Raw genomic sequence first — 25,580 nt, 5'->3', positions numbered from 1 at the left:
TACATTTGTTAGTTTTATTTTGGGATTAAAGTGCTTTCCTTTGATGAGCGAGACTCTGTGTGGTTGTCAGTGGATGGGTGAGTGGAATAATGTGATAAAGAGTTAATAGTTCAATACAGGGATGGATGTGTTAGTGCATAGATGGAGGGTGGGTGTGTGTCTGAGTGCATTTATGGCTGAATGAGCCCCTGCATATATAAATGAATGACAGAGTACATGAAAGAATAGATGAGTGTATGGGTGGAGGAATGCATGAATGAGTGTATGCATGTCTAGACAGATGAATGGGTGAGTGCACAGAAGGAAGAGTGAATTAGCAAGTCTATAAATGGTTGAGTGAGTTAGGAGTTGATGCTGAAAATAATCCATGAATTGACACTAAGATGCCAAGGCCAACAGTATAACCAGTGCAGGAAATGAGCGAGACTCAGCTGGGACCCAGTTCTGGCAGCAATTTCGGAGCCTGATCTGGGATCCCACCATGCCTGACAAATATGCTGAATTTGTTCAGGTATCATTTTCCAATGCAGGGACACATTTCAGCAACGCCCACACATTTTCTGCTTCCTATTCGGAGCAGCAACCTGCAGGTTCGCGAGGGTGCTTTCTCATTTTTCTCTTCCAGCTGAGCCCAAAACAAAGGTCTGATTTAAAGAGCCATCAGCCCTCCTTTTGTTCTTATCATCCTGGCTGGGAGCCATCTTGAGCCGCCCATCTGGACACCCATGCAAACTAAGGAAAATAAGGTGTTGGTGTCATATATTGTCCACACTTGTAGACAATGTATATTATATGATATGTCGGGAGAAACACAAAGCCAGGATTTAACAAGCATTGGCATAGTCAATAGATCTTGCTGTTGGGATCTTATAAGTGTTTAGTTATGCAGCACAATATACTTGGTGCAACAACATCAACTGTTAGTTAGTGTGTTGGCTGTAAAAATGTATGTGCGTATGACTAGGTGTCCTGGAGCACTGCAAGTTCATCACTTACTATGCTTTGAAAGTTAATACCTCTGAATATATATTTAAAAATGTTAGAATGGACTGTTTTTTTCCATTTTTATTTCCAAATTCTCTTTTTGGGTAGTGCCCCCTCCTCTTGCAAAAGAGGAGGGGGCACAAAAAATAAAAATGGACCCAGCAAAAAGAAAGAAGAGCGCACTAAAGGGCAAAAAGCCAAGTTTTAAGGCCCTTCCAAAAAGTCAGCAAATTAGAGGTGCTGCGTAAGGCCAAAGGCAAAGTATTCCAAAGCTGTGGAGCCAGCAGCCTAAACGAGCGACCTCCAATGCGGGCCTTTTTTACTCGAGGGACCACAGCGAGGAACAATGATTCAGATCTCAGAGATCGAGCCGGATGGTAAAAGGCAAGCCTCCTTTGGAGATATTTTGCTCCCGAGGCGTGGAGAGCCTTGTGGGCCAAGGTCAAGGCCTTAGAGACTATCCGCTTGCGGATAGGCAGCCAATGGAGCGACTGCAAAAGGCCGGAGACTCTGGCTCGCCTGTGAAGGCCAAAAATGACCCGCGCGGCCGAGTTCTGGACCCCCTGCAGCCGTTGTAGGAGATACTCCGGCAGGCCAAGATATAGGACGTTGGAATAGTCCAATTTTGAGCCAATTAAGGCCTGCACCGTAGTCTTCCTATGATCTTCTGAGAGCAAAGGAAGGAACTTACGGAGCATCCTGAGGAGGCCAAAGCATGTTCCCGTGAGATCAAGGATCTGAGATCTTAACGTCAGACCATTATCGATCTTGATCCCCAGATTCTTTGCTAGCTGGGACGAGCGCGCTGGAGGAAACATATTAACAGGCCACCATTCCTGCCAGTCTGGGTCAGAAGGACAGCCGAAGAAGAGTACCTCAGATTTGTCTGAGTTGCACTTGAGCTGTTAAGCGGGAACCATTTAAAAACAGCCCCAAGGCACTCACGGATACTCTCTCCATCAAAATCTTCTCCTTTCCCGCTCGTAAAGAGGAGCTGGGTATCGTCGGCATAAGATACGATCGGGCCCCAAAAGACTCCGCCAATGCTGCCAGAGGGGTCATAAAGATGTTGAAAAGAGTCGGGCTCAACACAGAGCCCTGCGGGACTCCGACTCCCAGAGGTGGCATCACGGCAGAGCTGGGCGAGGCCCAGACCGTTTGTCGACGGCCAGCCAAGAATGATCTAAACCAGCTGAATACCGTCCCCCTCAGACCGATCTCATGAAGTCTGGCGAGGAGACCCTCATGGGGGACGGTGTCAAAGGCCGCCGACAGGTCAAGCATTACAAGCATAGCTTTGCCTCCCGAATCCAGTGCCTCTTTAATGGCTTCAGACACCTCCAAAAGCGCCGTCTCGGTGCTTAGATTGGGGCGGAAGCCAGATTGAGTGGAGTGTAGCAAATTGTGGGATTCCAAAAAATTGGAAAGCACGATATGCACATGCTTCTCCAAGATCTTAACCAGCGCAGGGAGGAGAGAGATGGGCCTGTAGTTGGCCAAAGCCTCAGGGTCAAGGCCAGGCTTCTTGAGAAGGGGAATGACCATCGCCTGCTTCCAAGCCTGCGGGACCACCCCCGACTCAAGGAGAGATTCAAAAGTGGGTTCGCCAACGGATTTACAACTACCGCCATTTTCGCCAGAAATTTGGCCGGGCATGGGTCAAGAGGCGACCCGGATTTGAGATTGGCCATAAGTGCCAGTGACGAAGAAACTGAAATTGGCGGAAAGTCTGCCAAGACTGAACCCGAAGGGGCCGGTGGAACTGACTCACCCTCGAAGCTGGAAGGTACTTCAACCACCCTCAAGGGAAAAGAGTCCTGGATCAGTTTTATCTTGGTAGTAAAAAAGTTGGCAAGGGCAGAAACCCACGGCTCGGAAGGAACGGCCTGGGTCGAATTAGATCGTGGGGCCGTAAATTCCCTAACGATCGTAAAAATCTCCTTGCAAGAATTAGAGGCAGCCTCTATCCTCCTAGCGAAGTAGCCTTTTTTTCAAGGAGGATATCCCGATGGAAAGCTTTAACCGCTGTCCTGTAGACAAGCCTGGCCGCGGAATCATACTGTGAACGCCAAGCCCTTTCAGCCACCTTGCACTGCCGTCGAGAAGCCGACAGTGCTTCAGTAAACCAGAGGGCAGAGACCCGTTTAGATGTTAATCTGGGGGCCATCACAGGGGCTAGATCATTCAGCCATGCCTGCAGAGACTCTAAATCCCTATCCAGGTCTCCCGTAAGAGGGCAGGGATGGTCAAGAGACGCCTGTGCCAGCATTTCTGGAGTCACCCGGTGATATGCCCTAAGTGCTAGTCCCTGCTGCCTAAGAGCAGTGCTCGATGGTTTCTTTGTGCCCGGCACATAAAATTTGGCCAGCCTATGATCAGACCAGAGCACCGGCAAAAGTGCCATCACCTCTATGGGGGACGTGGAAAAGACCTGATCCAAGGTATGGCCTTTTTCATGTATTGGTCCAGAGAGGTTGGGGGCAAGGCCTAGGGGGGCCGTGATGTCAATCAATTTGATCGTGTCAGGGTCCAAACCCTCATCCATATGGAAATTAAAATCCCCGGCCAATACACAGTGCTCAGCTCTCAGAACCAGCGCCGAAATTGCCGACTGGAGCTCATCGAAGAAGGTTCCGGCCGGTCCAGGGGTCCTGAAAACTAAAAGCCCTTTTAGAGATTGATAAGGCGCCAGTGCTATAGAAAAAGCAAGGGATTCAGATCCTGTGATGGCATCCATGGGAATAATGGAACATGCGGCGAATTTATTCACCACAAGTGCCACACCCCCGCCCCTCCCCTCCGATCTATCTTGCCTGAAGATATTGTATTCTGGGGGAATTGCTGTGGCAATGTCGGGATTAGACGAATCTCCTAACCATGTCTCTGTCAACATCAGCCAGAACGGCTTTTCAGGGGCCAGGAGATCAAAGATCTCCTGAGCATGTCTGCGCACTGATCTGGTGTTTAAAAGCAGGCAGAGATGCTTCACACTACCCACCTCCCTATTCGATATAGTGGCCGGGGCATTGCCTGGTAACCAACCACAACCAGGACATCGTCTCTTACCCCTATATCGACCGGGAAAAACGTTGTAACAAGCGCAGGATACCTTTTGCAGAGACCGAAGCTCCAGCGACGTATAACATACCATATTGGCGGCAGGAGTTGATAATCCCGTAGAGCCAGCCCCCACTCTGGCACGACTCAGGAACAGCGAGGGCGCACCCGCTGCGTGATCCCGCTGCGCGTAAAAGGACTGGTTTAAGTAGGGCCACCAGGTGTGATCAGCCCCACTAGGACGCTCAAGATGGCGCCCAAAAAGCCTCGCTACCCCTCCCAAGATGGCGCCCAAACTACACTCGAGGCTAAGCCCCCAGAACCGGACCCGCTAAAGCAGCGGTGAGGAGTCCAATTATGATGCAGGTAAGGGGACAACTACCCCGTTCAAAGCAGGGAAAAACGAAAATAATAAAGAAACCAAAATAAGCCAAAGGGAGTTTAAAAGCACAGCACGCTTCTAACACAGCGCTAGAAGCAAGGCAAGCTGCCAGGCAGGGCGAGTGTATCCTGTTAAGGCAGAGCAGCGAAACTGACCGCCTTAAGTAGGGCCACCAGGTGTGATCAGCCCCACTAGGACACTCAAGATGGCGCCCAAAAAGCGTCGCTACCCCTCCCAAGATGGCGCCCAAACTACACTCGAGGCTAAGCCCCCAGAACCGGACCCGCTAAAGCAGCGGTGAGGAGTCCAATTATGTGCAGGTAAGGGGACAACTACCCCGTTAAAAGCAGGGAAAAACGAAAATAATAAAGAAACCAAAATAAGCCAAGGGGAGTTTAAAAGCACAGCACGCTTCTAACACAGCGCTAGAAGCAAGGCAAGCTGCCAGGCAGGGCGAGTGTATCCTGTTAAAATCTATTTTTCTTTGAAAATTATTCCAAATGTTATCCTCTAAAGCAAAATGTAAACACCAGTCTAACAGGATAAGGAACAGGGACATAGCTATCATTGGTGCAGCGAGTGCAGTGGCACCAGACCCAGGGCATTGAAGGCCCTTCCTTCACTCCAGTCATGACTGCTTTTTACTACCCAAGTGGTGGCAGAAGGCAATATTTCTTACATGCATCTGGGACCGTGCCAATGGTGCGGATCTCAAATCTGTCATTAAATGAGAACTTTGACACAATCTAGCCATTCAACCATTCAACCATACTAAACTTGTTATAATTATTGGGCTCAAATAAATATAATTTTTAGGATAAGGTGGTGCAGAAGGTACATATATCAAATTAACATGCATTTTAATTTTACATGTGAGCACTTTATCATATATCAAAGTATTTATTAGACATCCTTCTATTAGCGCAAATAAAACATTTAAGCCAATCTGGTATGATGGTATAGCTAACCAGAAAGAATAATTATATAAGGACCTTTAAGAGAAAGTATGAATGTCAACATTATTCAAAAACACGGGAAAAGTGCAATGGCCGAAAGTGGAATTGTTCAGGGTCTGGAAGACATTAGGGTGTGGATGAGATATTAAGATCCATGACAATAGTTAATAGCACACTGTTTCATATTGGACGGATTGCGATATAAGAACTGGATGTAACAAAAGGATCTCTGTGTCAAAAGCTGTAACCCATTTACCTAGCTATACAAATAGAAATCTGTGATCTTCATATTACATGTTTTGCTTTGCAGCAGGCACATTAACCCTATATGCTACTTTATGAGTCAAAACTGTGACTACTAGACAACATGGTGGTTAATGCACATGCTGGAGAGAGCTCTAGAGTTTTCTTACCATTATTAATACCCCTTGAAAATTACTGGGCTCACAAAGAGCTCTGTCTGCAGGCTCCTTAACCCATATGCTAATAACACGCTTCTCCCTAACAGACACGAAAGATCTGTTCCTGGGTGACTTCAATATCTACTGGAACAACACAGAAGACACCATTGCCCAGAATCAATCCAACCTGCTTGAAATAAACAACCTAAAACAGCTCTGCAATGAACCAACTCACATCAAAGGAGCAACTCTAGACGCAATCATAACCAGTAATGAACTAGTCTCTCTGAGGTCAATCTCGCCCATTGACTGGTCTGACCACCACCTAATTTTGTTTAATATCAACTCACCTGTCAGACACCAACCAATACAATCCGACAATCCCAAGCACTGGATCAGGAACATCAATGAAGTCCCTATCTCCGAACTTGAATCCAAGATTCACGCCGATCTACAGTCCCAGCCTACCACTATATCGGCCGATGACCTTACAGCACCCTTTAACTCTACAATGACGGAGGTGTTAGATCAAGTAGGGCCACTCAAACTTAAACAATTGAGATCTATCAAATCTAAATCATGGTTCAATGTGGATCTCAATACCGAAATATGGCAACTCAGACTGGCTGAAAGGACTTGCAGACAAGACCCATCAACAAGCCACCTAGCTCTTCTTCGGTCTACTCTTCCAGAATATAAAAAGCACATCTTCAGAGAAAAGGCCTAATTCTTCCACAGCCAACTAGACCACCCTAAGAATAGACCTAGAGAACTCTTCAATATTGTCAAAAGGCAAACGAACCGCAAATCCCTGCACAAAATTATAGCAACCAAGGATCGATGCAAAGAAATTGCCAGCTACTTCACAGAAAAGATCACAAAAATTGAGCAATCCTTCATCCAAACCTCCAATACATATTCGATCTCAACTTGCCTCCCACTACTTGCCCTCGACCAAGCAGATCCAATTCACATCAAGGACAACCAGGTCCGCTGCCAACTGAAAAATTATGCGAATTGGGTCAGAAAACGAGGTCTTCAATAAAATTGCGAGGTTAAAGTCCACCTCCCACACTATGGACCCCCTCCCATCGACTATTGTACAAAAACTCAACCACATCATTACCCCTTTCTGGACTAAGATCATCAACTCCTCTCTCACATCAGGCTGTGTACCAGACTCCCTTCAACTAGGACAAATCACACCCATACTCAAAAAACCAGGAGCCGACCCTAATGATCTCAACAATCTCAGACCTATCTCCAATCCCCCGTTCCTGGCCAAAACCTTTGAGAAGTGGATTCTCCAACAACTTAACAAACATATTGATGACATCGACCTCCTCGACACCTTTCAATCGGGATTCAGGAAAGGGTGTAGCACCGAAGCAGCCATGCGTAATATTTCGGACGAAATACACAGAGCCTTAGACGAGGGTGAAGCCTGTCTTTTCATCCTTATTGACCTATCTGCGGCTTTTGACACAATGAATCACCTAGCTTTACTTGAGACTCTGAAGGGCCGTTCTGGCATTGATGGCATGGTACTAAAATGGTTCACTTCCTACCTCCAGCACTGGTCTCAACAAATTAAAATCAACTCCTGTCTCTCTAAGTCAACACGAGTCACACTCGAGGTCCCTCAAGGCTCGATCCTCTCCTCTGCTCTCTTCAATCTCTTCATGGAGCCCCCTTATAATCATTCTGAAAGAAGCAGGAGTTAAATATCACCTAATATGCAGATGACACACAACTCTACGACAAAATCAAATCACCCAGCGACATTCAAAACCTCAATGTCACACTAACCAAAATCTAATCCTGGTTTAACGCAAACCAGAGAGGGAGAGACGGTAGTGGTGTATCCAAAAGGAAAGGACCGCACATTCACTAATGACAATTAGATGTATGATAAGTGCTGGAAATGTAACAAATCTTCAGTTGCGAAGACGGAGTGCTGCACAGACCGCTATCCCCCACTACCATGAGAGATTCAATGACAATCAGAGATTGGCAAAATACAAATGAAGCAAGAGGGTCATATCTAGCACATTCCTGACATACAAGTATACAGAGGCAGACTAATAAATCTCCTGGTTGTTTCTCGATAAACAAAGGTTTTCCAATAACAGTGGTGGTTGGACATCACAAATAAACAAGAAAGTTCAGTTTCTCATGTTCTTTATTCAAAAATCCATAGGAGTAAGCTTGACAAAAAGACAGCCGACACGTGTTTCGTCAGTACTAGGGGTAAGTACTAAAGACTTTTTCAAGGCTAGGCAGGACGAAAAATAACGTCGTGTGTCACATAGGGGCTTGTCCAGACATGTAGATTTAAAATATGGAACCATATACAAAGGAAATCCGGAAGGTCAAGTCATGGTCCAAGTATTGAAGGATGTAGAATCAAAGCATCCTGGTCTAGGTGTTGTAATAAAGCACCTGGGAAGTTCTGCATACACCAAACGCAGGGCTCCCCCACACGGATGTCGTAACCAAGTATGCTAAATCAGGACGAAGGAATCATGATCGTTGTCTTAATAAAAATGTCCCAGTAGTAGATAACGAGATTATTGGGGGTGCAGTCCAGTGCTCACTTGTGAGTGTGTGAGCTTACGTGATGGATGTCCCTGGAAGAGTATTCCAATATACTGCAGCCAAGCCCCACTGCAGCGAAAAGCATGAGAGATCGAGTCCGTGTAGTAGCGGAGTTTCACTGACTCCGCGCGGAGGCATCTGTCATATGTGGATAGTGGAGGGGGGGAGGGGCGAGGGAGGGGCAGCTGGGAGGCGGGATCGGGATGGAAGGCCGGGCAGGGAGTCACAACAACAAACAATCAACAAAATGGCTGCAAGCCAAACGCCAAACACGAATGGGACACACAGAGAATAAGCGCGACGAAAACGCTAGTGGCGCCGGCACAGTCAGGCAAAGATGAACGTTACAGGCAGACTAAATATCAGTGGCAATGCAAATCTAGTCAAAGCGCACTATCGTACTATAGCGCTAATATGCAAATATGCGAGGCGATCAGGCACTAGGGATGTTTGGCAGCAATGCGAGCAAGCACACAGCAAATGGGAGGTATAGCGCTGCGATAAATGTGCGCGGGATAAGACTGACCATGTGTAAGGAAGTGGGTTTCTTTGGCAGTAACCCCCCCACTTTTTTCCTGATACCTGATGCACTTTTCCTTGGTGTGCCCTGGGTCCCTGCCAATCAGGTACCTAGGGCCTGTGTTCCTTCCCTAAAAACTGTACTAAAGCCTAAACCCAAGTGGCATCTCTGGCCACATGTCAGCCCCTGGTAAATGGTACCCTAGGTACCCTGGGCATTGTGACCAGAGAAGACCCCTAAGGGCTGCAGCACTTATTGTGCCACCCTTAGGGGCCCTGCACCCTGACACCCACACACTGCCTTGCAGGCTGAGTGTCCTGGTGCAGAACTAAGTAAAGAGTCGACATGGCACACATCCCTGTGTGCCATGCCCACAAACACACTTCCAGGGCATACACCAGTCACCCCTCTAGCTGGGTGCACAATGCCAGTGGTGTGGGCACAGGTTCATGAGCCCTGTGCCCCCACAGTACCCAGGGCCATTCCTGGGAACTGTAAGTGCAGTGACGCCATTAAGAGTATATGGTGCTGGGAGTTTGTCATTACACACTTCACAGCACCATGATGGCTACACTGATATCAAACTTCTCAGCACATTAAACCCACACTGATGCCAGTGTGGGATTTAATGCCAAATGCACTACACTGGCCAACTTAGAGTTGCCCCCTGAACTTAACCTACAATCCACGTCTTGTCTGAGAGGCTGCCTAGGCTGCCACACAGCAGACATGTTGCTGGACCCCTGGGTAGAGAGCCAGCCGCTCTCCTGGGACTGCAACAATGCACGTCCTGGGTGAGATGCTAGGTCTCCTCCCCCAGGATGGGCAGGGGAAGCTTCAAAGACATGCCGCCTTTTGTGAGCTTCTCCAGGGCACTTGATGTACTCAGCAACTGGCCCCCACCAGTTCTGACCCCCACTCTGGAGGGCAGACTGACAGGAAACCAGAAGGAAGGAAAGGGGATGTGCCAGCCTCTGCCAACGCCACCCCTCAGGTGGGAGAGGCGAGGTGAAGCACATCTCCGGGCTCTCGTCATCTTGGGGATGGGGAGCACTGCCCAATCAGAGATAGGCTCCTGCTCCCCTCCCACAGGAGAGGAGCAGGATATGGGGTGTATTCACCCTAGGACAGGGACCCATTGGTCTCTGCCCTTGCCCTGCCTGTAACACCCCTAAATTTAGTATTTAGGGGCACCCTGAACCTTCCTTCCTCAGATCCCGAGTCAAAAACAAGAAAGAAGAAAAAGACCTGCCGTGCAGCTGCTAACAAGAGGACGACACCAACTCACTTGGCCGCAGCCCTACAGGCCTGTTGATCCTTGAACCTGCTCATGCTAAATCCCGGCATCTCCTGCGGCCAGCAGCCTTGAAAACCCCAGAGGACCTGCCTGCCTTGAACCTCTTAAAGACTGGGACTCCCATGAGCAGTGGTTCTGCTCAAACAGCAACAACCCCTGGTGCCAGCCAGGAACTGTGAATACAGCACACTCTGCACCCGCCGAGACCGGCCTGTGCCTGAGTGGATAAAGACCCTGAGGACGTCCCCCCGGCAATTGTGACCTGGAATCCAGTGCCCAAGGACCCTCCTCGATGACCCAGATAACGCCTGCAGACTCACAGCTAGGGACCCCTCCAACCGCGACCAGCAGAGGGTAAGATTTCCCGACGTCAAAAGACACCCCTGCACTCGCCGCCCTCGGCCCCCTGTGCCCTACTCCTGGGTGTCTGCCTATCGTCCAGGCTACCAACTTACCCCTCGAAGTGTTGGTCGCTCCTGAAGAATCACCGTCTCCGAGCCTGCAGCCTTTGTTCACCTTCCAAGTTCTCCATTGAATAACATTGAGCGCCCGACGGCTCAAAAGCACCCTGCACCCAGCCGTCTGAGTGCCCCCTGGCAGTGCAACCGTGGTCCTAACCTACTTCCCCATTTGCCCTGAGAAAGTGACCTGGAGCCCAGCTCCCACAGCCGCGTGGCCTGCTTGACAGCAGCCACCAACCGAAGGCCCCCTGCCTCTCATTGGATAACATTGGGCCTCACTACCTCTGCACCCGGCTGCCCCTGTGCCGCTGAGGGGGTACCAACTGTACCAACCCGACTCTAGGAAACCCCTGAGTCTATGCCCAGAACCTTAACTCAGCCAGCCGAGTACTTACCTAAAAGCCGATGACTCACTTTTCTTCCATAGAGTAACTGTTAGAACCTGGGGTACCCTGGCCTAGGGCAAGACATATACTTCAGAGGCACAGTGTTAAGGTTGCAGACCACCCAAAAGTAAATCCACGCAATAGCACACAAAAGAAAACGCTACACCAAAAATGTAGGAAAATAAGTACTGCTTTATAAAAATAATATATATATATATATATATCTTGGCTCTTTTCACTTTTAGAATTCACAGTTAAATTACCATTCAGGGTGTGTGGAATATAGCAGGAATACTTTCCAATTCCAGGACATAAGAAAAACCAACATTTGTAAAATAGATAATTCACTTAGACATTTGGCAGATATCCCTTTTGGAGGAGAAAGCACATTACCTATTAATCAGGAAATTACTATAGTCTCCACTAAGGTGCTAACTTAAGTCATCAACTTTACATTACTAGAGGTTCTAGCATTCAACTAGGCATAGTTTTTAAACAGGACTTATACTCTATAACTGGTCTCAGCAATTGCAATAACACTTTTAATCTGCAATGCAAGTTATCACCAATTCCTGTAGTTCATTACATTTAAATAGGCACTATACAATATCTGGCAGGTAACCTTTATGCCTACTTAGGCCAGTTAAGTATGCCTTGTACTAGGCTCTTGCTCCTCAGAGCTTCTACTCCACCCTGGGGGGCAAACTGTCATGCACGGTCATAAGTTAAAATTATTCCTTGTGCATAGAACTCCCCAGAGGGCCCCACTCCTTACTGTAGCGTGGAGACGATGTTGTCCCAGTCTCCACGCGTCGCTGCTGACTTGAAGCTCCTTCGAGGTCTCACCGGCCTCACTCTACCCCCTCCCGCCGAGCCAGCTGCTTATTTGAGGCTGGGGCGGGGGAATAGCAAAGAGCACATTTCAAATACCCCCTTTCCACTCCAACTACTTTCCTGATACTGGGGCGGAGGAATAACAAAGCGCACACTTCCAATGCCCCCTTTCCACTCGCGCCAGCTCCTTCCTGAGGCGCTCGAGTGAGGGGGGCGCGCTGATCACTGGAGCATGCGCGGAGCGCTCCTCGCTCCTCAGCTGCTGCTCCCGCCTTCACAGATCCGGCTCCGCTTCACGGAGCCCGGCGGCTCAATGGGGCATGCGCGGGAAGGTAGCGTCTCCTCCACAGAGACCGCGCTGGTCACACCGCGCTGCCCCTCTTCTCCGCTCCTCACCGGCTTGCAGTTGCAGGTCGAAATCAGCGCCGCCTCACCTCACACCAATCCGGGGGAAAGAATGTCACGTTGCCCACTAGCCTCCGCTTCCTCAGCACTATCACGCCGGCCCAGAGCCAGGACAGCGCGTTTTCCTGCTGCCTTCGTTCCCTCAGCCCTCAACACATCAGGTAGGAAGGGGGTCTCGGTAGGGTCGTTCAACAACAGTTAAACAGAACGTTTTTCTAACAATCTGAGAACAGGGGGGCTCAAGGATTAGCCCCACTTTACTGGGGATTCTTTACAGCAACAGTCTCTCTGGAATCCTTATGCTGGGCAGAGGACTGCACACCGCAGCACTGCAGTCTCCTTCTCCTTCAGACTTCCCCTGTACAATTTGGACAAGAGGCAAGCTAGGCGCCCAGGGTCTCCAGTAACTTCCCACAGCGGGGCCAGGACAAGTAACCAAAAGGGGAGTAGTGGGCTGGACCAATAAGGCAGCTTCCCAGTCCAGGAGGTCAACCCTAAGTCTAACCTCTTCCCACCCTCAGCTACCACCTGTCCTCCAGCTGACTTCCACAGGTAGACAAAATGGCTGCCCCGCATTCCGCCTTTTATAGGCTGCCCTTCAATGGTCCAGCATGGACCAGAAGGTTCTGGAATGCCCTATGTTAAGCTACGGCCAAGTTCTGGGTGCGACTGTTGGGGCAGTTGGTGGCCACCATTTTAGGTGGTGCCAACTTTCCTGTCAGAACAGGCCTCTGGGCCTGAGGTAAAAGACTATGGGGGGAAGAAAGAACACCTATCCCCTTGACCAACACCTATAAAAATAGTAGACAGAAAAATATTAAGGGTATGAGGGGCAAAAAGGGGACAAAATAAAGAATAATGAGGAGGGACTGCGCAAAAAAATCCAGACAGGTCTAACAGTAACATTGACTGGTTTCACTTGAAAATTCTTCTGTGTGGAGTTTTGAAACTTTAAAATGTTCATCTAAAATCAGCCGAACAACGAATTCCGAATTACTCAACTGTTATCAGGAGAGAACCCAGTGCCGCATCTTTTAGCCCAGCACTGAACCTGAAAAGTAATTTTAACCGTACTTACCAGTAACTTGAATTTCCTTCAATAGGAATTCATTGTCTGGTTTTCACCAGAAAAGTTTCTAAGTGTCAATTTTCAAAAACTACAAATATTCCTTTAAAATAACCTGTATGACTTAAGCACATTCTTTCAATTGTTTATAGGAGATACCACAGTGCTGGATCCAGGATCCAACACTGAGTAAGGAAAGGTAACGATAACAGTACATACCTGCTAAGTGAATTTCCTCCCATAGGATAACATTGGTGATTCTATGTGAAAAAGTTTGTGTCAACTTTTAAAATAAAATAATATTCCTTAAAAATCACTACTGTAACCAAAATGCTTTTACTCAACTGTTTTCAGGAAATGTCCCAGTACTAAATCTATGATCCAGTCCTGTGGTTAGAAAAGTAATCCATAAAGTAACTAATTGCATTTATCTAGAAATTCCCATTGAGCTCGATGTTGCATTATGTTTGAAAGTGTGTTGCCCATTGCAACAACTGTAACGAGTGTGATCAAAAAGTCTATTGCCTATTTCAAAAGTATTTAACTAAAGTAATTCACTCTGACAAAGTATATTTTGATACCTTGTTGGTTCTACAATAAAAACAACTATATATTTTGATACAAAACAATTGGCTTAGAGTTCAGTTCTTGAGTGTGTGAGACCAGTTGCTGACTGAGTGTGTACAACACATGCTTTACACTGTCCTCTGATACTGCTTTACTGCTCGACCAAGCTACCACCTTAGAGAGTAAGGTTATACATTAGCCTCTGCCAAACCTCTGGGGACTGTGGACTCTGTGCACACTGTACCTTACTTTGGGCCACTTTCTTACTCTATGAAACATTGGCAGATCTTTACCGTCTCCAAGAAATTTGACTCTGTAAAAGAACATAAGTTCATGAAAAGTGATATAGCCAGCCAAGATGACAAGTTAAACACTCAAAGTATTAACACCGCATCTACATCAGATATCAGTTCAGCAATGGAGAGTGAGACGGATTCAGAAAATGGGAGTGGCCCAGCAGTATGGAATGAGACAAAATCGGGAAGTTTCACTCTAGCTGAAGAACTTGATTTTTTACGCCTAGATCGGCGGCAGACACTTCGTCTAGGATTACCCAAGAAGCAGGGCACAGATACAACAAGAAAAGAAGGCAGGGGAGAAAATACAGGCAGCTCAAACAACAACAAAAGACAGCTAGCAAGCAATTGGCGATGGAAGTTGTTGGCAAAGAAAACACTGTCATGAACTTATCTGAAATAACTCTGAGTAATGCTGAGACTCAACTCTTGTCTCTGGGATTAACATACTGCCCAGAGAGCAGTTTCAATTATAGTCGCACTCGAGTTGACATTTTTAAGTTCATAAGAAAACTGAAAGTAATCAAATATTTTTAACAAAAACAAGTGAGCAACTGTACTAGCAAGTCCACTCCTGGGCAAGAATCGGCAGTATCCAATTTACTATTATCAGATATAAAAACCATCTGCAGACTACATGAGTTACATTCTACAATGCAAAGTTTGTCCACTCAACAGGTTATGACCAAAGAAAGTATCAACATATCGGAGTCAATCAAAAGTCCTTTCAAACCCCATTCAACTTTTACCCCAAAGATGCAGAGGGACTTAATTGACACATTCAATGAGGGGGTAGTAGAGGAATTGAAAGACCTTCACCATAAAACAGTACAGAGACAGAACAAATATAAAGCCCAAAAGAATCAATACTTTGCCTTAATACGTAAACTACAAAAAAACAACCAGGTAGTAATAAATAAATCAGACAAAGGTGGTAATATCGTTTTATGGCCAAGAGCAGAATATCTCGAGGAAGCCCGTAGACACCTTGGCGACCATACTTGCTAAAAAATTCTAACATGCAGGAAATAAAGAAAGTTAAGAAAGACCTGAAACAAGAACTTAGCAAGTGGAAACAAGAAGGATTATTGACAAAGGAGGGGATTTCAATTTCTCAATAATGAATTTCCAGTGATACCAGTACTATATTTTATACCTAAGATTCATAAGGGAACAACATCAGTACCGGGGCGCCCTATCATTTCAGCTCGTAACAGCCTATTTGAAAACATTCCCCAATATGTTGATTATTTTCTACACGAGTATGTGATCAAATTGCCCTCATATCTAAGGGACACTGGTGATTTCCTACAAAAGGTACACTAGATATCCTGGTCACAATACTAGTTATTTATTTTTGTATTTAAGAAGTTTTATATAGCGCTAGCCTGACCGGAAGGTATCGGAGCGCTTTACAACAAGTATAGAGCAGTGCAAAAGACAGCAAATATAGTACAGTCAGCGAGACGTTCAGGATACGAGTCAGAGTAGAGATGGCCATCCGCATCGAGAAGAGAGTAAAGGCGCTTTGAACACTCCAAGCGGTTCCTATCTGTTCGATAGGGAGCAGTCGAGGAAAAGGAGTTTGAGTTGGCTTTTGAATTTCGGGAAGTAAGGAATAGTTCTGATGTGGGGGGGGGATAGAGTTCCATATTTTGGGAGCATTTCCGGCAAAGGACCTGGCCAACGTTTTTTGTTTTCGTGCTTTGAGCGGGATAAGAAGTAGTGTGTTCGAGCTTCTGAGAGTCTTGTTCTGACCTGCTTTTTTGAGTATTAACTACAAGTTAAGGTCGTTGGACATTGTATCTCTGTATACAAGCATCCAACATAAAGATGGCGTGAGAGCCTGTGAACATTTTCTTAAGGACAGACCGATTCAATTTTACAAGCACAATAAGTTAATCGTATCTATGATCAATTGGTGTTTGAAGAGCAATTTTTTCATATTTGATAACAAGATTTTCCAGAAAGATAGGGGCATGGCTATGGGAGCCTGCGTCTCCCCCAGCTATGCGTTGTTACATGTGGGTTGGTGGGAGGAGCAGGTTCTCAGGTCAGTACACCAAAAATAGTGGACCGACAATATTATAACGTGGCTTAATTATATTGACAATGTATTTGTTGTGTGGAAGGGAACTGAGGAGGGTGTAATTAATTTTGTGACAACAATTATATGAATTTAGAATTTAACGCAAACATCAGTGCTACTGCTAATGAATTCCTTGATGTATTAGTCTATGTTGATAACAATTCACTGCATTCTAAATTACATCGCAAATCGAATGCAGGAAGCTCAACATTACATGCGTCAAGTTTTCATCCAAGATATGTCATCATCATCATACATTTTTTTCGATCACAGAGATCTAAAAAAAGTACACAGCACATGTATAAAAACCAGAAGTAGAAAACATTTTCAGATAAATATGTTAAAAAAAATGATAAAATAATTTTTTTTTGCAGAGTTTTATATAGCGCGAACTAGACCCGAACCGAATCAGGTATCAGAGCGCTTTACATAGCACAAGTTACGTTTTACATGAGGACACACTTTCATTTTTAGGCACCGGGAGATTACGTGATTTGCCCAGAATCACAGGAGGTTTTGGCGTCGTTACCGAGACTCGAACCCAGTTCCTCCAGGTCCGAGGTCGAGCGCCCTAGCCGTTAGGCCAACTCCTCTCCCCTAGTTGTGTAAAATACAGGGTACAACGACTCTGAAGAGAATAAAGTGCTTTATGCAGACAATTTCTCACGCCTGATCCACAGTGCGTACCAGAATCTTGAGTATGACCAAGCAGCATATGTGCATGTTAGTAATCCAAGCAAGTGGCAACACACACTGGGTGATTCTAAACACACTTTAATGCCCAAAACAATGCCCAAAACAATGTGAAATGTGACTTAGTAGTACACTAATATTTACACTTAACAAGTGCTGTTTAATGTCACAGATACCCCAGCGCAAGAGCCAGAAGGAAGTCCATCCACTGACCCTCTGGAGATTCAGGAAGAGTCAGGAGATGAACAGAGGCCCCCTCATCCCCAACACCTGCACCTACAAGGCGCAGAGAGCCTGTGCCACCACTACCTGACTCTGATGTGGAAGGAGAAGAAAACCTACCTGACCCGCCCACAACCCAGGCAGAGCATACATCCCCCCCAAGAGTCCAGTTCCACATGCGGCTCCACAACACCTCAAGCAGGAGGCACAGGGCAATGGCACAGTAGGAAGAGGAGGAAGGCAACAGCTCTTCAGTCTATGGTGGCCTGGAGGCAGCAATGTTTAAAGTGCAGTGGCTGCAATGTAAGCACATGTGGTCAATGCAGGCACAGCTTGTTTCCATCAAAAATAACATTTCAGAAATGAAGGACAGCATAACATAGTTCAGTACAGCAGCTGCAGAAGGGCAGAGAGAAAATACAGACAGCTTCAGGCACATGACGGATACCTGTCTCAACAAGCAGTGACCATGCAAGTAGAAATGGCACCTTGTAATGGTGATGTGGCCAAGGGTCTGATTCAGGTCACAGATGCTGTCGAACAGTTACAGACTGCTACTGTTGGTGGTAGCAATTTACAGGGAGGGGAGGATAGTGAGGAGGCATCAGGCCTAAGCAGTATCACAGTACCAGTTACTGAATGCAGAAGGTGCAGTCCTAGACATGCCTCTGCCTCAGAGGCCTGATCAAGGGAGGCAACAGAGCACATAGACCGGGCCGCAGGAAAGAGAATGGCCTTGAGCCATGACAAGCAATTTGGTGACGTAGCATTCAATTCTCTTAGAAGACAGCCAGGAACTGTGTAAAAGTTATACTTGTTGCATCATCACTTTCTCTAATATTATCCTTTACTTTGAATGTGTAAATGAATACAACCTGGATTCAAGGATGAATAAAACACATTAACAGTTGAACTTATGTGGTGCATTGTTTCATCATTCCTCACTTATAAAAAGTTCTTTGTGATTTCAGCACGTCTCTGTCTGCCACCTGCTGCCCTTGCAATGTTTGCTCCTCGGTGAGGTTGACGTGGTTCATCCTCTTTATCAGACTCTGAATCTGTCAGACCCAATGGTATGCCATTGGTTGTCACAAGGTTGTGCAACATTGCACACGTGGCTACAATTTTACAGCATATTTCCGGCCTTTACTGCAGTGCACCTCCACTTTTGTGTAGGCAGCGGAACTTACTCTTCAGTAGGCCGAAGGTCCACTCTATCACATTGCGCGCACACTTATGCGCAGCTTTGTATTTCCTCTCACTTTGAGTTGCAGGATTCAGGTATGGGGTGAGTATGAATGAGCACACAGCATAGGCACTGTCACCTACAGGGTAAAAGGCAATGAAATAGTCACTGTACTGTTTCACCATACCAAAAGAATCTATCAGACTGGGTTACATGCATTTACCTAGCAGGTATCCTTTGGCAAATTTACCCCCAAGAGGATGTGTGTATTTACCACTGTGTCTGAATATGAAAGAATCATGCGTACTGCCAGGGAATTTTGACACTATGTCAGTTATTAGATGTGAGACATTACTTATGGCGTGGATGTTCATTAAATGAAAGGATTTCCTGTTCCGGAACACGTACTCATTACCTGAGGGGTACCATGTGTACCCTCAATGCACCTACTTGATTGATTGATTGTGGGTTTCTAAAGCGCTAGAATCGACTCCCGAAGGAGTATCTCTGCGCTGTAGACCGCTGGGGAACCCGTCCGGGCTTTCCCTGTGAGATGGTCCCTTCTGGGTATCTCCAAGGTGAAACCAGGCATCCCCGGCGTCTGTGGGGGGCCGTTGTGGAGATGAGGCAAGCTTAATGCCCAGAGTTGCCGGGTGTGATCCTGGTTAGAGTAGGCACCGAGGCGAGACTTATCGAGTCCGCTGACCCTGATCCACGACCCTGCCGCGTCGGGAATTGAACCCTGGTCCCGGGCCGTCCTCTGCTCCTGGGTCTGCCGCCTCTAACCAGTGAGCCACACCACTCCACTTGCATGGGGGAATTGGGCTACCTGGTAGAAATCTAATTTGGAGTGCTGCAAGTCTTGTGGTGTAGTGGGGCATCTAATGTAATGGTGTATCCTCAGGACCATAGCGTCCAAGAAGGCATTGAAAAAGCGCAAATGCACACGTTGGGAGACCCCTCCTGCTGCTGCTCTCACCCCCTGATAACTCCCTAAATCTAGAAGGTGCAGTGAACATAGGACCTGCACATGTGTGGAAATGGCATTGTTTCTGCGAGTTTGATGCTGCAGTAGTCGATGAAATTCATCTATCAGGTCTAGGATTGTAGCGGAGTCTAATTTATATTTGTCATAGATTTCTTCCTTTGTCTGCTGAAACAGAGTTAGACTCACTCTAAAAATGCGTTATTGTCTCCACCTCCTTCTCTGTTCTGTTGCAAGAATCCTCATCCTCCGTGCTATGATGTAGAGCGCTGCCATTGTGAAACAATCTGAGGCCCTCTGGGCCCGTTTACATAGTTTGCACCTTGTTACCACCTGATTGGATTAGGTGGTAATTAGCACATGCAAAATAGTGAATTTTGGATCATTCGCAATTTGCGAATGGTTTATACATTTGGTCTGCGAGTACCAATTTGTGAGTCGCAATTTGAGAATCGCAATATTGGTATTTGCAAAATAAGGAATCACATTTTTTGATATTACCAATTACCAATTTAGCAAATGTGTTCGTAAACGGTAGATTTTTGCGATTCGCACCGTTCGTGAACGCAAAATGGTTTCATACATCTGACCCTATGAGCCTATGCCAGTCAGCCTCTGATTTCAGACGTTAATCAACTCTTCAAGGCAGTTCGAGACCAGTCTGAATGCTCTGAATTGTTGTAAACAATCAAAAAACTGGATTAGTTTCTCTCAGATGTTGCTTTTGATGGGGTTCATACCTCTGCTCTTGCTTAAGGTGCTAATGTGGCTGCCAGGAGGAATTTGTTCCTTAGGGAATGGCACACAGATGCTGCTCAAAAGTCTGCTGCACTACGCGTGCCTTTTGAGGGGGCTCTTATGTTTGGAGCAGGGCTTGAAGACACACGTCATCTCCTTTTTAAGTAGGAAAATCATTCTTCGTCTTTTAGGCACCCTTTGACACCCTCTAAAAACTTACAGGCTACATGGAAGTCACCCTTTCATCAAACCTCCAAGGAATTACTACAGTAATATTTAGGATTCTCTAGGAGCCAGTGGAACAAGAACTTCAAGAGTTCGGCAGACCCAAAATCCAAGACCATGTCGTCAAACAAGGTGCAGCGGTCTTGACTATGGCGAAAGAGGGGCCTTTCCAGTGGGACATCGGTTTAGATGTTTTATTCCAGTCTGTGAAAGATCCCCTTCAGGTGCCTGGTCACAGGAAATTGGAAGGAGGGCCACATGATAGAGGTTTCCTTGCTCTCTCCCATAACTGGCACAATAATTACTCCCTGTTACTTAGACAAGGTCAAGAAAGAAGAAATGTGGGAAGCTGTACACACTCTTCTGCTGAAGAAGGCTATAGCACTAGTTCCCAAAGAGAAGGAGGGCAAATAATGCGATTCTATAGTCTTCTAAGTTCTGAAATGGTCCGTAAAATACAGAATGATTATCGACCTAACGGGGGGTCAACAAGTTCATCAGAAAAATTGCATTCAAAATGGATACTCTCCAGAATGTCATCCCTCTAATCATGAAATGAGATTTTATCACAGTAGATTTGGAGGATGCATACTTTCTTGGTCATCAGAAGTTCCTGAAATTCTACCTTTGGGGTCATGACTTCCACTTCCAGGTTCTTCCCTTCAAAATAAGGTCTGCCTCAATGGTGTTTTAGCGCCAAGACGCCTGAGGGTATTCGTGCGCTGTATACATTTTATTAACATTAACATTAACATTAACGTTTATGAAGGTGATCACCCCCATGGTGGCCTCTCTTCATCTGGAGGGATGGAATTTTTATCTATACATGATTGATTGGCTGCTTCAGATTGGCTCGAATGAGGAAGCTCTAAAGGGTTGGGTGGTGCTTCATTGTCTGCAGGAGCATGGGTTCCTCATAAAGCATCAGCACCAGGATGCTCCTTTGGGAGTGGCAGAGAGCTTTACAAGTCCTCAATTTATTCAATCATTCATGAGAAGTGTCAGGTTGTTCTGGCTCAGAACAGGCTCTTCATAGGAGCCCAGTTCACGAGGGACTTGGGCATGGTTTTTCTGCCAGAAGAGAGATCCAACAGGCTGCTGGCGCAACACCTTCCGGACAGCAACAAGGCTTCGGTGAGATTCTGGGTCCGTGTTCAGGGTTGCAGGGCGTCAGGGGTCTTATTTAGTCCTGTGGGCTCAGCTGCACCTGAGACCCAGAGTAATAAAACCTGCTCAAATATTGGAAGCCTGCGTACATGGATCTGGAAGAGAAAATTCCAGTTACATCTCAAATCAAGTCAGCTCTGCATTGGTAGCTTCTGTAGTTTCAACTCACAAAGAGCCCACAGGTCCAAATGTAAAACTACTGAATGTGTGGAATATACAAGACACCAAAATAGAAACCGATTGGTACGGGAAGGTATCCCTTTTTAAGGACGGTTGCCCTCACACACCTTAGGTGTCGTGCTTCATCATAGGGGTGTCTCCTCGCGTCAGGAACCTAGTCCTGGCACGGGCTACAACCCCCTCTCTACGAGGAAGGAGCTCAGGGATGTTTTTTCAATTTGAGCACATGGTTTGTACTAAGAACCTTATGTGAGCGTGATGTGTGAATGAATGTATTGTGCAGTGCTAACGTGAATGTGAAAGTGAGTTAAAACTGCCTACAGAGCTAGCTGTCAAAAACTTTATTTAGCTTCCCAGTGACAGGATTAAAAACAATAAGCTGAATAATGAGACTGTCAGGATTCAAGACAGCTACATTAAAGAGATCAACACGTTTCGGCCTTTAGTGACCTATAAAAAGTGTCTCGGCCTTCATCAGGATCGGAAAAAAACAGCTACTGCAACAAGTGAAATGTGGAAAACAAGACGGTAAGTGTATACTGAACCAGAGATTTGTGTGTTCAGTGAATCCACCACTGGGACCTGTAGTGAGACAAAAACAAAAAAATACAAATGGTGCAGGTGCTGGTTTGTGCAACATTCAGCACTGGGTATGGAAAAAGCCATTTTAATCTGAATGTGGCAAACCAGCACCTGCACCATTTGGTTTTAAAGGCCTGACAGGGGGTTGGGTTTGAATCATTGACTTTGGTGGACTTAAATACATGACTATGAAGGTAGTATTTCTAGTGACAAGGTCTTCCGCAAGGAGAACTTGGGAGTTGACAGCTTTACTGTGTAAACCTCCTTTTATTAGAATTATGGAAGATGAGATTATTTTAAGTGCAATTTCTGCCTTATTTCCCACGGTGATTTCAAAATTTCAGGTGCAGCAGGAGGTTACCTTCTTTTTTCTCTAATCCTACTTCGAGAGAGGCAGGATTGTGGCATCTGTTGAATGTTAAAAGGGCGGTTTCTGTCTACTTAGGAAGGTTCAGCAATTTCCGAAAGTCAGACCATTTGTTCATAACCTTTGGGAGCAAAGACCCGGGTCACAAGGCTTCTAATGTTTCCATCCGCAGATGGATGCAGATAACCATATCAATGGCAGACAAGGAAGGTCTACTAGAAGTGTCTCTGCTTCCTGGACAGAGGTTCAGGGGAGTACTCTGAATGAGATTTGTAGGGTGGCCACCTTGGGCCTCAACACATACTTTTGTTGATCATTGTAGGAATCAAGGTGTTGGGCTGGGGGAGAATCTTTTTGGTCAGAAGCTCCTGAACCTCAGCTTTGGATAAATAGCGCTTCAATACATTTTGGTGATTTGTTTTTGGAGGATCATCTGCGAGAAGATATTATTAATTCATGTTGTGTTACCTGAAGGGCAGTTTTTCTTTGGTATGCCTCGTGTTTAATGACTGGGACAAGGATGTAAGGATAATGTTTTGATATCATCCAATAAGGATCTATCTTTCGTAAATATGCTGGCATCCAGCACCTCCATACTTGCACACACATCTTCCTCGCCCCCAGATTTCTATCTACCGGCCCAGAAATGATGTAAAATTGGGCAGCTTAAGAACATGTGCACATCATCAGATTTTTCCTGTAAGGACTTAGGGCATTTTAGTATGGCTCCCTTCGCAAATTTGGAAAGCTTTAAAGGAGACCAATACACCCTGTGGAGACAAAAGATGTGATGTCTGCTTAGGTTTGCAGCTTAGACTGTGGAATACAGTGTTATATGATACTTGCCATAGTTCTTTTAGATGGATCCCAGGCAAGCTCTCTCCCCACAGTTCCGATGGAAGTTCAAAATCACCCTCTGCTAAGTCGATCAAAAGCCAATATAGGTTTGCCATCTCTTTTTTCTCCCGACTTTTCTACTTAAGGCGAATTCCAGATCATTTGGTATGCCAACAGTTGTTCCGCCTGCTTGACGCCAGCTCTTAATTTGCAAATATTTGAATTTGGACAACTCATTACCCGTGATACTCCCCAGGTCTTCCCAGGAGAGCAGAGATCCCTCTTGTACAAGTTGGTCTCAGCTCAGTAGTCCGGCTATTTTTAGGGGTGCTGTTAGGGAGTCTTTAGTCCATTCTGAAGAGCCAGTAGCAACCCAGATAGGAGCCAGTGCACTAAAGTAGCTGATTTTTAATGTTTTCCTGATTTCGTGCCATGTAGAAACTAGCCCATGCAAAGTCTTGAGACGTACCTTTTTATACAACCTGTGAACTCCGAATTCGTATATAAAACCTTGGTCTCCTCCCTTCAGATCTAACAACATCGCCTTTAACATTTTTCCAATATCTGAGCCATCCGGTTCATTCAGGAGCAATTTCCCTGCCCTCATGTGAAATACCCATGCATAGAAAACTAGGGGCCCGATTCACAGAATGCACCTAAGACTCAATCCTAAACGTACTACTATTTTGGTATTCACAGAGGGCACTTGCTACTTTTGGCATTCACAGATTGAACTTACTACTTTTGGTATTCACAGAAGTTAGGATTTTGTCTTAAGTTTGTCTTAAGACAGACTTAAGATAGACTTAAGACAAAATCCTAACTTCTGTGAATACCAAAAGTAGTAAGTTCATTCTGTGAATGCCAAAAGTAGTAAGTGCATTCTGCGAATAGCAAAATAGTAGTAAGTTTAGGATTGAGTCTTAAGTTCATTCTGTGAATCGGGTCCTAGATCCGGCAGACACAACCCTCCCTTTTTTTTTCCTGCTGTGTTTTTTCCAGGAAATTCGTATACGTTTAGTTGGCCATATAAAACTATTGACTGAAGATTCTTCAACTGCTCTTCTCTGAAAGATAGAGGGATATTTTGAAATAAGAAAATATGTTTCGGTAGAGCCATCATTTTAATCAAATTAACTCTGCCAATTATTGTTAGTGGTAAGTGTGCCCAGCTTATTAGAGATTTACATAACTCCTTACTGACTTTATGAAGGTTTATTTCTGGAATTTTCTTAATATTTTGTGAAATCGTGATGCCCAAATATCTTATCTCTTTCTTCATTACGTGTGGTTGTGTATCCGAATTCCAGGCCATGCACTTCGTCTTGGACGCATTTAGCTCATAGCCAGAGACCCAGCCAAACTGTGATGCCACATCATACAATATTGGAATTGCCGTGATTAAATCAGACGTATATACCATCAGATCATCAGCGTATGAGGCCACCTTTTTCCCCAGTTCTTATACTTAAAGGGAGATATTACAATGTGACATCGAATCTTTTCAGCTAGAGGCTCAATATACAAATTAAATAATAAAGTTGATGGCGGACACCCCTGCCTTGTCCCCCTATGGATTTTAAAGGGGGCAGACATATTCCCTTTCGCTAAAACTCTGGCCATGGGGGTTTGATAAATCAAGCTCACTGCCTGGAGAAATGTTTCCCCAGATTGCACAATCTCAATATTTGCTGTAGATAGGGCCAATTGACCCTATCAAATGCTTTTGTAGCGTCTAGAGTGATAGTAGCCAATGGTACTTTATGCAGTGTTACTAGGTAATGTAATGTAATGTAATAGCCACTTATATAGCGCTACTACCACTCCAAGGAGTATCTTGGCGCTCTACCAACCCAGATGATTTAGGTTGGAGGAAAAAGCCCTTCAGTAACGCGTACATTACACTAGTGCCCTACAAGCAGCATCTGTGAGGGAAAACACCCAAGTTTTCAGGGATTTCCTAAAATGACTTTCATGGGACAGTGACCGAAGGCAAAGCGGAAGCTTATTCCATGCCTTAGCTCCCAGGACAAACAGAGATTTCCCTCCTTTAGTTGCCAACTTGAACCTGGGAACTATTAACAGATTTTGACTCGCGG

At 45.7% G+C, this 25,580-nt stretch overlaps 1 long non-coding RNA gene across 1 annotated transcript; it reads left to right on the top strand.

Annotated features, from left to right (window-relative positions):
- Positions 1–5,887: 5,887 nt before the first annotated feature.
- LOC144818259 (uncharacterized) lies at positions 5,888–13,973 on the top strand. The gene is made up of 3 exons (XR_013607080.1): positions 5,888–9,337; positions 9,376–11,084; positions 13,182–13,973. It is a non-coding gene; the product is annotated as an uncharacterized LOC144818259 (long non-coding RNA).
- The last annotated feature ends 11,607 nt before the right edge of the window (positions 13,974–25,580 follow it).

The sequence above is a fragment of the Lissotriton helveticus genome, chromosome 1_1 (genome assembly GCF_964261635.1).
Source record: "Lissotriton helveticus chromosome 1_1, aLisHel1.1, whole genome shotgun sequence".
Lineage (NCBI taxonomy): Eukaryota > Metazoa > Chordata > Amphibia > Caudata > Salamandridae > Lissotriton > Lissotriton helveticus.
The sequence above is the reverse complement of the archived record's forward strand: the minus strand, read 5'-3'. Positions and strand labels throughout refer to the sequence as shown.